Below are 13,285 nucleotides of genomic sequence, written 5' to 3' on the forward strand. Positions count from 1 at the left end.
ACATCTGCTGGTTGTTTTTACAGCTGTCCTTGTTGCATGTGTGTTTCTTTCAGACTGAAACGTTTTGGGAGGAGAGTATTTGAACAACTAATAAAAATAATAATTCACTGAGATTTAGAGATAAATCTGTTCCTACACTGTTATTAACACTGGGAGCACTGAACGTATCCTATTATGTTTTGGACATGGCTGTGATAGCTGAAGGTGCCATGAGAGAGTGTGTGGTAGATGAGAGAGTTTCCTCCACTTGTGTTCGTTTATGAGGAAGATGTGACCAGAACACAGTGACTGTTAAAGCAGGTGTTAGAAAAACGTACTAGATATGATACAACGTCTTTGTTTAACACATGAAATATTGTGAGAAGTCAGAATTGTGTGTCGTGGCTCTTATCACATGTAACCGAAAGCACAGCAAGTTCCCAGGAGATACAACTCCTGAGAAAGTCCTCCTACACATCTGTCCCAGGGTGATACGCAACATGCTACACAAATCCTCTTTGTCTGTAGAAAAGAAGCTCGCTGAGCCGTCCCCAGAGAGGGCTCGCACAAAGTTATGGTTGCTGCTGCTGCTCACTTGAAGTCACTAAAAGCTTTAAAGTCACATCTCTTGTGTTTCTCCATTTGTTGAAGAGTTGTTCCAACAGCTTGGTACCTCGAGCCGGACTCCACATCTGTCCTACTCATTCCAACAATGTCTGGAAGGTGAGGTCAGCAGCAAGGGAGGAGTCGGAGAGTGATGAGATCTGTAACTACATATACACTGGAGAACCAGAGGTGTGGAGAGCGATGGCCTGAATCCTACAACAGGTCGGAAAAACCTTTTCTGTAAGAGCGTAAGACTCATAAGACGGTCAGGGAGCACAGAGTGTGCACAGAAAATGACACATAATAACAGCACATAATAATAGTTATGATAGGAATCAAAAGAATAATAATAAGTACAAAAGGTCAAAGGTCAGCAGTGTCTCCAGAGAGTCAAAGGGGAAAACTGATGAACTAGCAGTGTTAACAAACGCAGGTGAAGTCATTTCATCAACAGTTTGGTCTTTTCGTCCAGCTTCCATGAGCTGGAGGATGCTCCCCAACCTGACTCCACTCTGTCTGTTCCACAAAGCAGCTTTAGGGAAGGTTGAGGCTAAACAGTAACACATGTAAGGCAGCCCCATTCATGGATTAATCACCAGAGTATGTTAGAGTTATCTGATGAACTGAAAATGTAAAGCTTGCATGTGACTCCCTTTAAGTGTGTAAACGATGTGAAGTTCAGATGAATTGTAGCCGATGATGCTGAGATCCATTCACTGATTTCCACCTTTACACCAACTGTGTAGTGCAGAATAAAGACAGCAGAATCAGTGTACTGTCAGTGTAGAGGATGCAAATCAGCCCAGAAACATCTGCTTACGTCCATCCATCCATTCTCTTCCACTGATCCGATTTAGGGGGGCGGAGCCATCCCAGCTACTGTAGGACGAGAGGCGGGGCACAGCCTGGACAGGTCACTGGTCTATGGCAGGGTAACACAGAGAGACACACAACCATTCACACTTATGGGCAATTTAGAATCACCAGCTAACCTAACCCCACTAAGCGCACGTCTTTGGACTGTGGGAGGAAGCTGGAGCACACGGACAGAATCCTCGCAAACACCTGCTCACATCTGGTTGAATTCACATTACAAAGAGCATTGAAGCTCAGATCAGCTGATCACAGCCTGTACTTGAATCAAATCTACTGGAGCTCTCAGCAGAAATGATTGTGAGTTTGATTCTTTTCCCCACACTGAGCCACTACAGCTGATTTTAGGGTTCCCACCTGCTGAATCCACTTTAACCTGTTCTCTGCTCATGTTCCTGTGAGAGGCACAGTCACTCTCTAATGGAGCCAACAGAAAACAGAAATGTCTTCATTTTCCCTCTTTTTCTCTGCTCATGTTCGACTTCACTGATTCAGTCTAATGAAGTGATTCTAATATAATTCAGATTTACACTGAAATAAAGTTTGTGTTCCTGTGTGCTGATATCATTCATTTACATTAATGTAGCACAAGGTTCAGTTAACTCTGCACTTTTTCCCTTTGGAGTAAAGAAGTTGATGGAAAAAGTCCTGGATGTCTGTACTTTACCTACAACCACCTCTGTGGGATCAGTGATCAATCATTTATCATGTTGTTATTGATCAGTGACAGGTTGATTTCTGTTGGAGAGAAAGATGAAGATTTGAGTAAAGATGAGACTGAAATGAGTCTGTTGTCTTTGTCATCAGTCCAATGACACAAGAATCAGAGGTTTAACAGTGTGTGGCTCCCTCTAGTGGATGTTGTGGAGTATTCTGTTGTCTTTGCTCCAAAGGTTTTTGTACAGAGTTTTGCTGTTTCCTGTCACTGTGGGCTGCAGAGCACAGTAGTACACAGCAGAGTCAGTCACTGCAGCAGAGGAGATGCTCATCTTGATTTCTGTTCCCTTCACTTGAATCTTCAATCCAGGAATTTTTTCTACTCCTACTGATCCTGAAGGTGAGTGTGAGATGAGGAACTCTGGAGGTTTTCCTGGATGTTGTCGATACCAGAAGAAATAATTAGCACCTGTGGTGTATTTGTAGGTCAGAGTAACTGTGCTGCCTTCTACGCTGGACTCTTCATCTTTGACTGGAGTGAGCTGATCACATGTGACACCTGAAGGAAGAGAGAACGTTTTCAATCAATAATTGACGTTAATGAATCATTTAATTGAACATAGTTTCCTGTGTAGGTGAGCAGACCTGTGAGAGTGAGAAGAATCAGAGGAAACACACAGTGATGTAATGACAGCATGTTGAGGAACATAAAGTTTGTTTTGTGTTGAACTCTGTTGAATGTGGAGGTTTTTCTCTCTTCTATAGTTCAGTAACAGCTCAGCTCCTCCCTGAATCTCTGCTCCTCCTCTCTGCTCTCAGTCACTCCTCCTCCTGTGCTTCACACACTTTATAACCAAAATGATTTAAGGGAGCCGTGTGACACGTCACACAAGCAGAAGTCACATTAACCATGTAGACAGAGTCAGAGAGTCGCTGATACTCACACAGTTAAAAAGTCTGAAACTTGAGACATTTGGAGAAAAATGTGTAAGAAGTCCTGAATTCAAGAAACATCTCAGAATAGTTTGTGTATGTTGGGAAGGATTTTTGTTCACAACTGTTTGTTCAAATGAAGCATCATCTTATTTGATTTGATCTTCAAACACAAACCTGAGAGACGTCATGTCTCTGGACACGACATGCAGGAGTGTTGTGGTGCAGCAGCAGTCCCAGTTACAGCTGACACTGTTGGACACAACATCTGTTTTACTTTGTGGCTCTTTGTTCAGTTTGATGGTTTGTGATCCTTCAGGAAATATTTAGTTACTTTGCAGTTTATTTAAATGCTACACTTATATTAAAGTATATTGTTGATAAAGCATATAGTTAGGACTGGATCAGTGACCCTGAATCCTCCTTTAGTTAATCTGGACGTAGCATTTATGTCCAGATGAACAGAATCAACTTTTGGAGATTTACTTACCTGGATGACTGATTGTGCATCAAGACCTCCTTCAGTTACTCTACAGTCGGTGTAGGCTGCTGGGAGACTCCCATGATGCACTGAGATTTTCTTCTTCACTCACTATGTGTTTATACACCTCTCTGTATTGACTCATTCGTTATTATTCATCTCTGGCTCTCCTCCACAGTGGGTCTCTGTCCTGTCTTCCTCCCATCACCCCAACTGGTCACAACAGATGAGCCTGGTTCTGCTGGATGTTTCTTCCTGTTAAAAGGGAGTTTTTCCTTCCCACTGTCGCCAAAGTGCTTCCTCATAGCGGGTCATGATTGTCGGGGTTTTCTCTCTTGTATTATTGCAGGGACTTCACAATGTAAAGCAACAACTGCTGTTGTTGTATAAATAAAACTGAATCTACCAGAGTGAACATTTATAGAAGAAGAAATAAAGAATAAGACCTGAATCAGTGACCTTAAACAATAACATAAACACAATATATAAAAGTTAAAGCTTAAAAAACTAACTTGTCATTAAGGCGTGTGTCTTTGAAACACAGCCTCTGTCAAGTCCAGCGACATGAAAAAGAGAATTTAACTGCTCGTCAGATAACAGAGACCCAGACATGCTCTCGGCTCAGTCATCGGTTACTAGCTGCCATCATTTAACGTAGCTGTGATTAAAGCAGCAGTGGTGTCTTCCAGAGGGAGGGGCTAGCAAAGTAAAATGAACTGGATCATACCTGGATCCTGCATGCATGCAGCACAACACTGTAGCTTTAGCCCACATTAATGTTACCTTTATATTGTAGAGCTTCCTCTGATTGTGTGTCTTCAGTGTGTATTACTCATAATAATAATGGATTGCATTTATATAGCGCTTTTCTAGGCCCTCAAAGCGCTTTACAATTCCACTATTCATTCACTCTCACATCCACACACTGGTGGAGGCAGCTACAGTTGTAGCCACAGCTGCCCTGGGCCAGACTGACAGAAGCGAGGCTGCCATATCGCTCCATCGGCCCCTCTGGCCATCACCAGTAGGCGGTAGGTGAAGTGTCTTGCCCAAGGACACAACGACCAGGACAGAAAGAGCTGGGGATGGGTTGATGTTTGGTTTTCTTGTCATTTGGAGTTCTTATTAGATCGTTTAGTTTCTGTTTAGTTTCTGGGTCGTAGGTTCTTAGTGATCATAGTTCTCCCTCCCTCTGAGTCTAATCTTCTTGTGGTTAGTCAGTCTTCTCTCTGTGTTTCTTCCTGTCTCCCCAGTCGCTGCGTCAGTTTGTGTCTGTGTGTTTCCTGTTTTATTTTGATAGTCCCGTGTCCTGTGTTTAGTGCATTCAGGTTTGATTCCTGTGTCGTTATATCAGCTTAGTTCCAGCTGTGTTTCCCTCATTACTCTCTTGTATATTTAAGCCCTGTGATGTCTTTTGCCCTTTGTGGCATCGTACTGCCTCATGTGTGTAAGTCTCCTTGTGTTTGGTAAATGGACTCATTCTTATATAGCGCTTTTCTACTCTCCTGGAGTCCTCAAAGTGCTGTATACAGCATGTCTCATTCACTCATACAAGCACTTCTAAACACAAGTGCAAACTAAACTACATTCACACACATTCATACTCTGATGATCGGAGGGCAACTCGGGGTGAGTATCTTACCCAAGGATAATAGGCATGCAGACTGGGGAAGCCAAGAATCGAATCACCAACCTTCCGATCAGTAGCTGCTCCACCACCTGAGCCACAGCCACACTGTTTCAGTTTTAGTTCCACGTTTTCTCGTTTCCTAGTGTTTTAGTTCTTGTTTCTCAGTGTTCTGTTCCTAGTTTTCATGTTCAGGGTTTCAGTTAGTTTTTTGTGAGTTTATGTTCTTGGACAATCCTCCCATCAATGAAGCTGCAGCCTTAAGTTTGCCTTTGGTGTTTGAATCCTGCATTTGGGTCCACTTCCTGCCTGCTACAGTCTCACATGACAGTTACTTTGTGTTTATGTCGGTTTTTGATTTCCAGTTTAAAAAAAAAGACCTTTTTAGGAAAAACAAAAACATTTTCAGATTTCTGAACGATGATCAGGAAGTGATTCATTTCACAAATGTTGTTTTCTAAATGAGGTAGACAAAAAGTACAGAGACCCAGGACAGACACAGGTGACAGTGATCATCTCTGCTGTGGGTTCCACTTTAGCATGTACAGATGAGAGAAACCATACCACTGTATTTTAATAATAATAATAATAATAATACATTTTATTTTGAAAGCACATTTCAGAACACTCAAGGACACTGTACACAGCAGAATAATAAAAGCAACATAAAAGCAAGCAGTTTACACGAAGAAGAAGGAAGAAGAAGATCTGAGACAACGAGATGGGGCGGTGATCTGAATCAGATCAGAGAGATATGGAGGAGAGAGATGATGAATAGCCTTAAATGTGTACAACAGTATTTTGAAATTGATGCAATATTTGACCGGGAGCCAATGAAGCTGCTGCAGGACAGGAGTGATGTGGTGGACAGAAGGGGTCCTGGTGATGATGCGGGCAGCAGAGTTCTGGACACGTTGGAGCTTGTGGATGGATTTTTGAGTAAGACCAGAAAGAAGTGAATTACAATAATCAATCCAGGAAGTAACAAGGATGTGGACAAGAATGGCAGCGGCATGTGGGGTGAGAAAAGGACAGAGACGATTAATGTTGCGCAAGTGAAAATATGCAGACCGAGTAACATTATTAATGTGTGAATTTAAAGACAGAGTACTGTGGCGGATGACACCCAAGCTTTTCACAGAGGAAGAAATGAAGACCGGCGAGTTATTGATAGTAGTAGAGAAACTGTTGGTTCTGGATAATGTAGATTTAGTGCCGACCAAGAGGAGCTCGGATTTGTTACTGTTGAGTTTGAGAAAATTAGAAGAGAACCATGAATTTAGTTTGGCTAAGCAGAGGGTGAGGGAGGATGGGGGAAGAGCAGAATCAGGTTTAGTGGACAGATACAGCTGGGTGTCATCGGCATAACAGTGAAACTGGATATTGTATTTACGGAAAATATGTCCAAGCGGTAGAAGGTAGATAATGAAAAGAAGGGGCCCAGGACAGATCCCTGGGGCACGCCAGTGGTCAGAGGAAAGGGCAGAGAAGTGAAGGATTTGAGTTGAATAAAGTGAGTGCGATCAGACAGGTACGATTTAAACCAGGCGAATGGAGTATGGGAGAGACCGATGGAGGCTAACCTACTGAGAAGAATAGAGTGAGAAATAGTGTCGAAGGCAGCGCTCAGATCGAGGAGAATAAGAATGGAGAGTAAACCGGAGTCAGCTGCCATAAGAAGATCTTTGGTTACTTTTATTAGTGCTGTTTCAGTGCTGTGGGACTGGAACTGTTCATACAGATTATTATTAGTTAAATGTGAGTGGAGTTGTGTGGCAACTATTTTCTCAAGAATTTTTGAAAGGAATGGTAGATTGAAAATAGGCCGAAAATTCTCAAAATTACTGGGATCTAGACCAGTTTTTTCAATGTTGGGGTTTTGGAAGCAGTTTTGAGGGAAGCAGAACAGTTCCAGTGGTAAGAGAAGAGCAGACGATAGCAGATATGAGGGGAAGCAGAGAGGGTAGACATGCCTTAACCAAAACTGTAGGAATGGGGTCTCGCTGACAAGTAGAAGGTTTTGACTTACAGATGAGATCTGAAATATCAGTAACCGAGGGGAGCTGGAAAGCAGAAAAACAGTGTGATGGGAGATGAATTACACAGAAACCAGGTCTTGATGTATTTTGTGAATTTTCTCAATGAAAAATAACATTAAAGAATCACAAAAGGAGGACGAGTAAAGATGAGCAGGTAAGGAATCTGGTGACCTGAAAGAAGAGTTGAACAGTGAAAACAGTATCTTGGTTGAGTCGTCTTTTGAACAGATAATAGTGGAGCAGTAAGCAGATTTTGTTTGATTAATACACTCCTTATAATACATAATATGATTATTAAACATTTCCTTGTGGATATTCAGACCAGTTTTCTTATAAAGGCTTTCAAGTCGTCGTCCTTTTGCTTTCAGGAGCCTGAGTTCAGCTGTGAACCAGGGTGCTGACTGAGAGAATGATACAGGTTTGGTTTTGAGTGGGGCAACAGAGTTTAGAATACTATTGAGACTAGAGTTATAATAGGAAACTAAGTCCTCTTGGGTGAGCAGGTTATGAAAATGCAAATGACCAGAGAAAGCAAAAGAAAGAGTATCAGGATTGATTTTGCTTTGCAGTTAAAAGGAGTAAGACCAAAGCAACAAACTAGGTCCAACATATTAATATGAGTAGGAAAGTTTATTTGTTGTTTAAAGCCAAAACTATCGAGGCAGGATGAGAAGTCTTTGGTGAGAGGATGATCACTGTTATCCATATGAATATTAAAGTCTCCCAGGAGTATTATATTAGGGGAAACAGTAGCTATGTGAGTCAGCAGATCAACAAAGTCACTTATGAAGACAGAATTAGACTCTGGAGGACGGTAAGTAACAGCTATAACAGTTGGAACAGGTCCTGAGAGTTGACAAACAAGGGATTCAAAGGAACTATAGACAGGTACAGACAACGGCGTGACTTTCCAGTTCTCACGATAGATTACCGCGAGACCTCTGATAGGTTTGTAGCTTAAACCTATTCGCTGGAACGTTCAAGACAATTCAACTACACAGCAAAAGCAAGACACAAGTAGGCAAAGTTCTTCATGTTACTCATGCATGAGGGAGAGAACCACGACAAACGCTTCGCTTGACCCCAGTCGCTCTCGTCCGCTCCCTCGTAACACTGCTCTTTATTGAGGTCACATGAATATACATAGGTGCATTAACATATAACGTCTTACATAAGTATACATGAGAACAAAGAATACCTTGTCCGTGTGTGTGTGTGTGTGTGTGTGTGTGTGTGTGTGTGTGTGTGTGTGTGTGTGTGTGTGTGTGTGTGCGTGTGTGTGTCAGAGTGTGACCCATAAAGACTTCCCTAAACCTGCTGGTCTAGAAGTCCAACAGTTCATCTAAACAAAAGGCACTTAGCCTAAAACAGATATAGACAAGTTTATCCTGCCATAAAACAATAAGAGAAGGTTCGACCTCTCCCGTGCTCCCAGGATGTAGGTGTGACTGCCAGAACACTCTGTAATGCACACGAAGTCTTTGCAGACTCCTAAAGATTGATTTGATTGGTAATTTATTTCAACATGTGAACAATATACGGGTACATTTAGAAAAGAAAATAAGAGAGAGAAAAAATACTATACAAATTACATACAAAAAAACGTTCTGATTAATTTACATCTTGAAAGGGAAGAAGTAAACACTTATTTAATCCCACCCCTTTGCCATAAATTATCAGTTAATATTTAGTCAGCTTCCTTACTGATATAATTAGCAATAAAAATAGTGAACAGATTTCTGATATACTACACTCAACAAAAATATAAACGCAACACCTTTGTTACTGCTCCCATTCCCCATGGGATGGACGTAGAGACCTAAAATTCATTCCAGATACACAATATAACCATCCCTCCCAAACAGTGGTCACAAATCAGTCCAAATGTGTGGTAGTGGGCACATCTGCTATATTGAGATAATCCATCCCACCTCACAGGTGTGCCACATCAGGATGCTGATCTGACATCATGAGTAGTGCACAGGTGTACCTCAGACTGCCCACAACAAAAGGCCACCCTGGAATGTGCAGTTTTTTGCGCTATTGGGGGTCTGAGGACCCAGAACCGGTCAGTATCTGGTGTGACCACCATTTGCCTCATGCAGTGCAACACATCGTCGCATGGAGTCTATCAGATTGTCAATTGTGGCCTGTGGAATGTTGGTCCACTCCACTTCAATGGCTGTGCGAGGTTGTTGGATATTCGTGGGAACTGGTACACGCTGTCGTATACGCCGGTCAAGCACATCCCGAACATGCTCAATGGGTGACATGTCCGGTGAGTATGCTGGCCATGCAAGAACTGGGACATTCTCAGCTGCCATCTGCCCTGAACAATGTGAACCATGATTCATCCGTGAAGCGCACACCTCTCCAACGTGCCAGACGCCATCGAATGTGAGCATTTGCCCACACAAGTCTGTTACGGCGACGAGCTGGAGTCAGGTCAAGACCCCGATGAGGACGACGGGCATGCAGTTGAGCGTCCCTGAGACGGTTTCTGACAGTTTGTGCAGAAATTGTTTGGTTGTGCAAACCAATTGTTCCAGCAGCTGTCTGGGTGGCTGGTCTCAGACGATCTTGGAGGTGAACCTGCTGGATGTGGAGGTCCTGGGCTGGTGTGGTTACACGAGGTCTGCGGTTGTGAGGCCGGTTGGATGTGCTGCCATATTCTCTGAAACGCCTGTGGAGACGGCTTATGGTTGAGAAATGAACATTCAATGCACGGGCGACAGATCTGGTTGACATTCCTGCTGTCAGCATGCCAATTGCACGCTCCCTCATTGCTTGTGGCATCTGTGGCATTTTGCTGTGAGACAAAACTGCACATTCCAGGGTGGCCTTTTGTTGTGGGCAGTCTGAGGTACACCTGTGCACTACTCATGATGTCAGATCAGCATCCTGATGTGGCACACCTGTGAGGTGGGATGGATTATCTCAATATAGCAGATGTGCCCACTACCACACATTTGGACTGATTTGTGACCACTGTTTGGGAGGGATGGTTATATTGTGTATCTGGAATGAATTTTAGGTCTCTACGTCCATCCCATGGGGAATGGGAGCAGTAACAAAGGTGTTGCGTTTATATTTTTGTTGAGTGTATATCCTATAATATCACATCATGAATTTTTTTGTTTGTTTGTTTGTTTTTTTAAAATAGAGACATTCACTTAATTTAAATATTTTCCTTTTCTTTATAGATCGAGAAGATCATATTTTTATAACTCTTTTTGAACAGTTTTATGTTTGGATGTTGCTTTAATTCCATATTCAGTTTGTTCCATAGTTTCATTCCATGAACAGAAACACAAAAGCTTTTTCTTGTAGTACAAACCTTCCCTGTTTTGAAGTTACAAAAACCCCTTAAATTATAACTTCCTTCTTTCAAAAAAACATACTCTGAATATTACCTGGCAGTTCTTTATTTTTTGCTTTGAATAGAATTTGTGCTGTTTGGAATTTTACTAGATCGTCAATTTTCAATATTATCCGACTGCAAAAATAGTGAGTTTGTATGATCCTGTAACCTGCATTGTGGATGATTCGAATTGCTTTTTTTTGAAGAGTAAAAAGTGACTGTAATGTTTTATAGTTATTGCCCCAGACCTCTGCACAATAGCTTAAGTATGGTGAAACCAGTGAACAGTAGAGAATATGAAGTGATGTTCTGTCGAATACCTGCTTTGCCTTGTTTAGTGTTGCAATGATACTTTGGAATGAATATATCTTACGTGAGCTCTCGGTTAAGTTTTTCATCTATTATTACCCCCAGAAATTTATTTTCACTGACTCTTTCAATATCAACACCATTTATTTGAATCTTTGCATTTGTATTTAAACTACTATTTCCAAATCACATAAGTTTAGATTTATTCAAATTTAATGATAATTTAATGATAGGATCACACATCCTATCACTACACAATCGATTATACACCTCTAAGCATATATGGTTAAATATTTCTAAGCATAAATGACAATCAACAATATAAACCTGACAACCTCCACCGCGGCCGGTGTTCTCACGAGGTTGGCAGGTGTAAACAAACCCCGGGGGAGTGGAGTCGTTGAGCTGCGAAAAGTCACTGGGCTGTTGCCACGTCTCAGTCAAACAGAAAGTCAAAGTTACGATCTGTGAGCACATCCCGAATGAGATGAACCTTGCTCGTAAGCAAAGAGGCCGAAATTGACATCGGTGCTGTCAGACTGAACAAAAGTGTTAGCTGACCTGAGCAGGCTGGCTAACACACTGTGGTCAACAGCCCTGTCAGAGGTCCATGGAGGACGACGAGAAGTGGACCAGAGGGACTGTATTGGCTTAAAGTCGTCATGGTGAAAATTCGACGAGAGCCCAGGTGAATGTACTTTCAGCGAGGGAGGAATGCAGCCAGGTGAAAGCGGAGTCAGAGAAGCTCGTCAGCTGAGTATTGGTAAAGTCCAACACTAGGTCAGTAGACCAATGACATAAAAATCCAAACCCAAACGAGCAAGACGCAGATCCTGCCAGGACAAAATCACAGAAAAACAGTCAGGTGTATGGATCCAAGGGAGACAACGGCCAAAACAAACAGGCAGATGAACTAGACCCAAAATACTCAGGCACTTGCAAAATTCGATCGCCAGTCGTGTAAGTAGAAGACAAGAAGGATTCAATTTGTTGAGATGTATCAAAGAATATAAAGAAAGATACAAAGATGCCAGTGAGTAGCAGCAGCAAGTCGCGTGAGCGTTCACTTTTATTTTTGCCCAATAAAGCTATTTTGCTTTCTCATTGTATTTTCGTGAGCTGTGCTAAATATAATATAAATATAATTTCACACCTGTCTCAGAAGCAATATTCATGAAATATGTGAAAGAAAAAAATATCTGGGAAACAAAAAATGATGCATGAAGATTAAAAGTCTTGTTTTGATATTTAAAGTGTCACTAACAGGTCTGCTACATCAGGCTGTGATCTGCACATCTGATCATGAAGAGACAGTTTTAAAGAAACTGCAGTGAAGAGAGAGAATGATTCATTTATGTGAGAAATCTCTCCTTTACGAAGTGAATTAAAGCTTCTGTTTTTATGCAAAAGACATTTTATTAACTGAGTGAAACAAACCAGACAAGTGTAACAGTGTGTGGCTCCCTCTAGTGGATGTTGTGGAGTATTCTGTTGTCTTTGCTCCAAAGGTTTTTGTACAGAGTTTTGCTGTTTCCTGTCACTGTGGGCTGCAGAGCACAGTAGTACACAGCAGAGTCAGACAGCTGAAGCTTCTGGATCTTCAGAGGAGCTGACTTTTCTGTTTTGTTGATTTTAGCATCAAATCTGTCGTTGTTGAACTCTTCAGCCTTAACTGTTGATGTTGACAAACAATGCAGCATATAATTTGGGTAACTATTTACTTCTTGTTTGTACCAGAACAAATATGGACTGGAGTCACTGGTCTCATATTTGCAGTAAAGTGTAACTGTGTCTCCTTCAGCAGCAATGACATCTCCTTGTTCCTGGATCACTTTGTCTTCTCCTTTACACTCTGAGGAAGAACAGAACATGCAGAGGAAGAGATGGATCAATAAACATGATTAAAAACTCACCATTAATCAGACTCACACATTTATTTAAGCAGAGGAAACATGTTGATGTTTGTATCTCACCAAAGAAAAGAGCAGCAAGAATAATCCACAGCCAATGTTCCATCTGTACAACAAGGTTTAAATCAACAGGAGAAACTAGCTGATGTTCAACATTCAGTCTGAGAATTGTTCTCTTCACAGCAGCACTTATTATTGACACAATGGTTGAACACAGTGCAGAAGGAGAGCACCGCCTACTGCTGAGCTTCTCAAAGTGTGGGGCCCGCCCCCTACGGGGGGCACAGAGCCATTGCAGGGGGGGGGGGGGGGGCGGTATGAAAACGGAAAAAAAACAAAACGCTTGGACACTGCTATCACGGGGCGCCCACACAAACGCAAAGCAGGAGATGAAGCATCGCTGAATATGTTTCCAAACCAACTTCATTCAAAGACTAGAAAATATGGTGAAGCAAATCTTCCCTTTGGCTTCACCTGCACAGGTGCGGAGGTAGGTCTCCCTGCAGGATT

This window comes from Maylandia zebra, linkage group LG18 (assembly GCF_041146795.1).
Source record: "Maylandia zebra isolate NMK-2024a linkage group LG18, Mzebra_GT3a, whole genome shotgun sequence".
NCBI classification, from domain to species: Eukaryota; Metazoa; Chordata; class Actinopteri; order Cichliformes; family Cichlidae; genus Maylandia; species Maylandia zebra.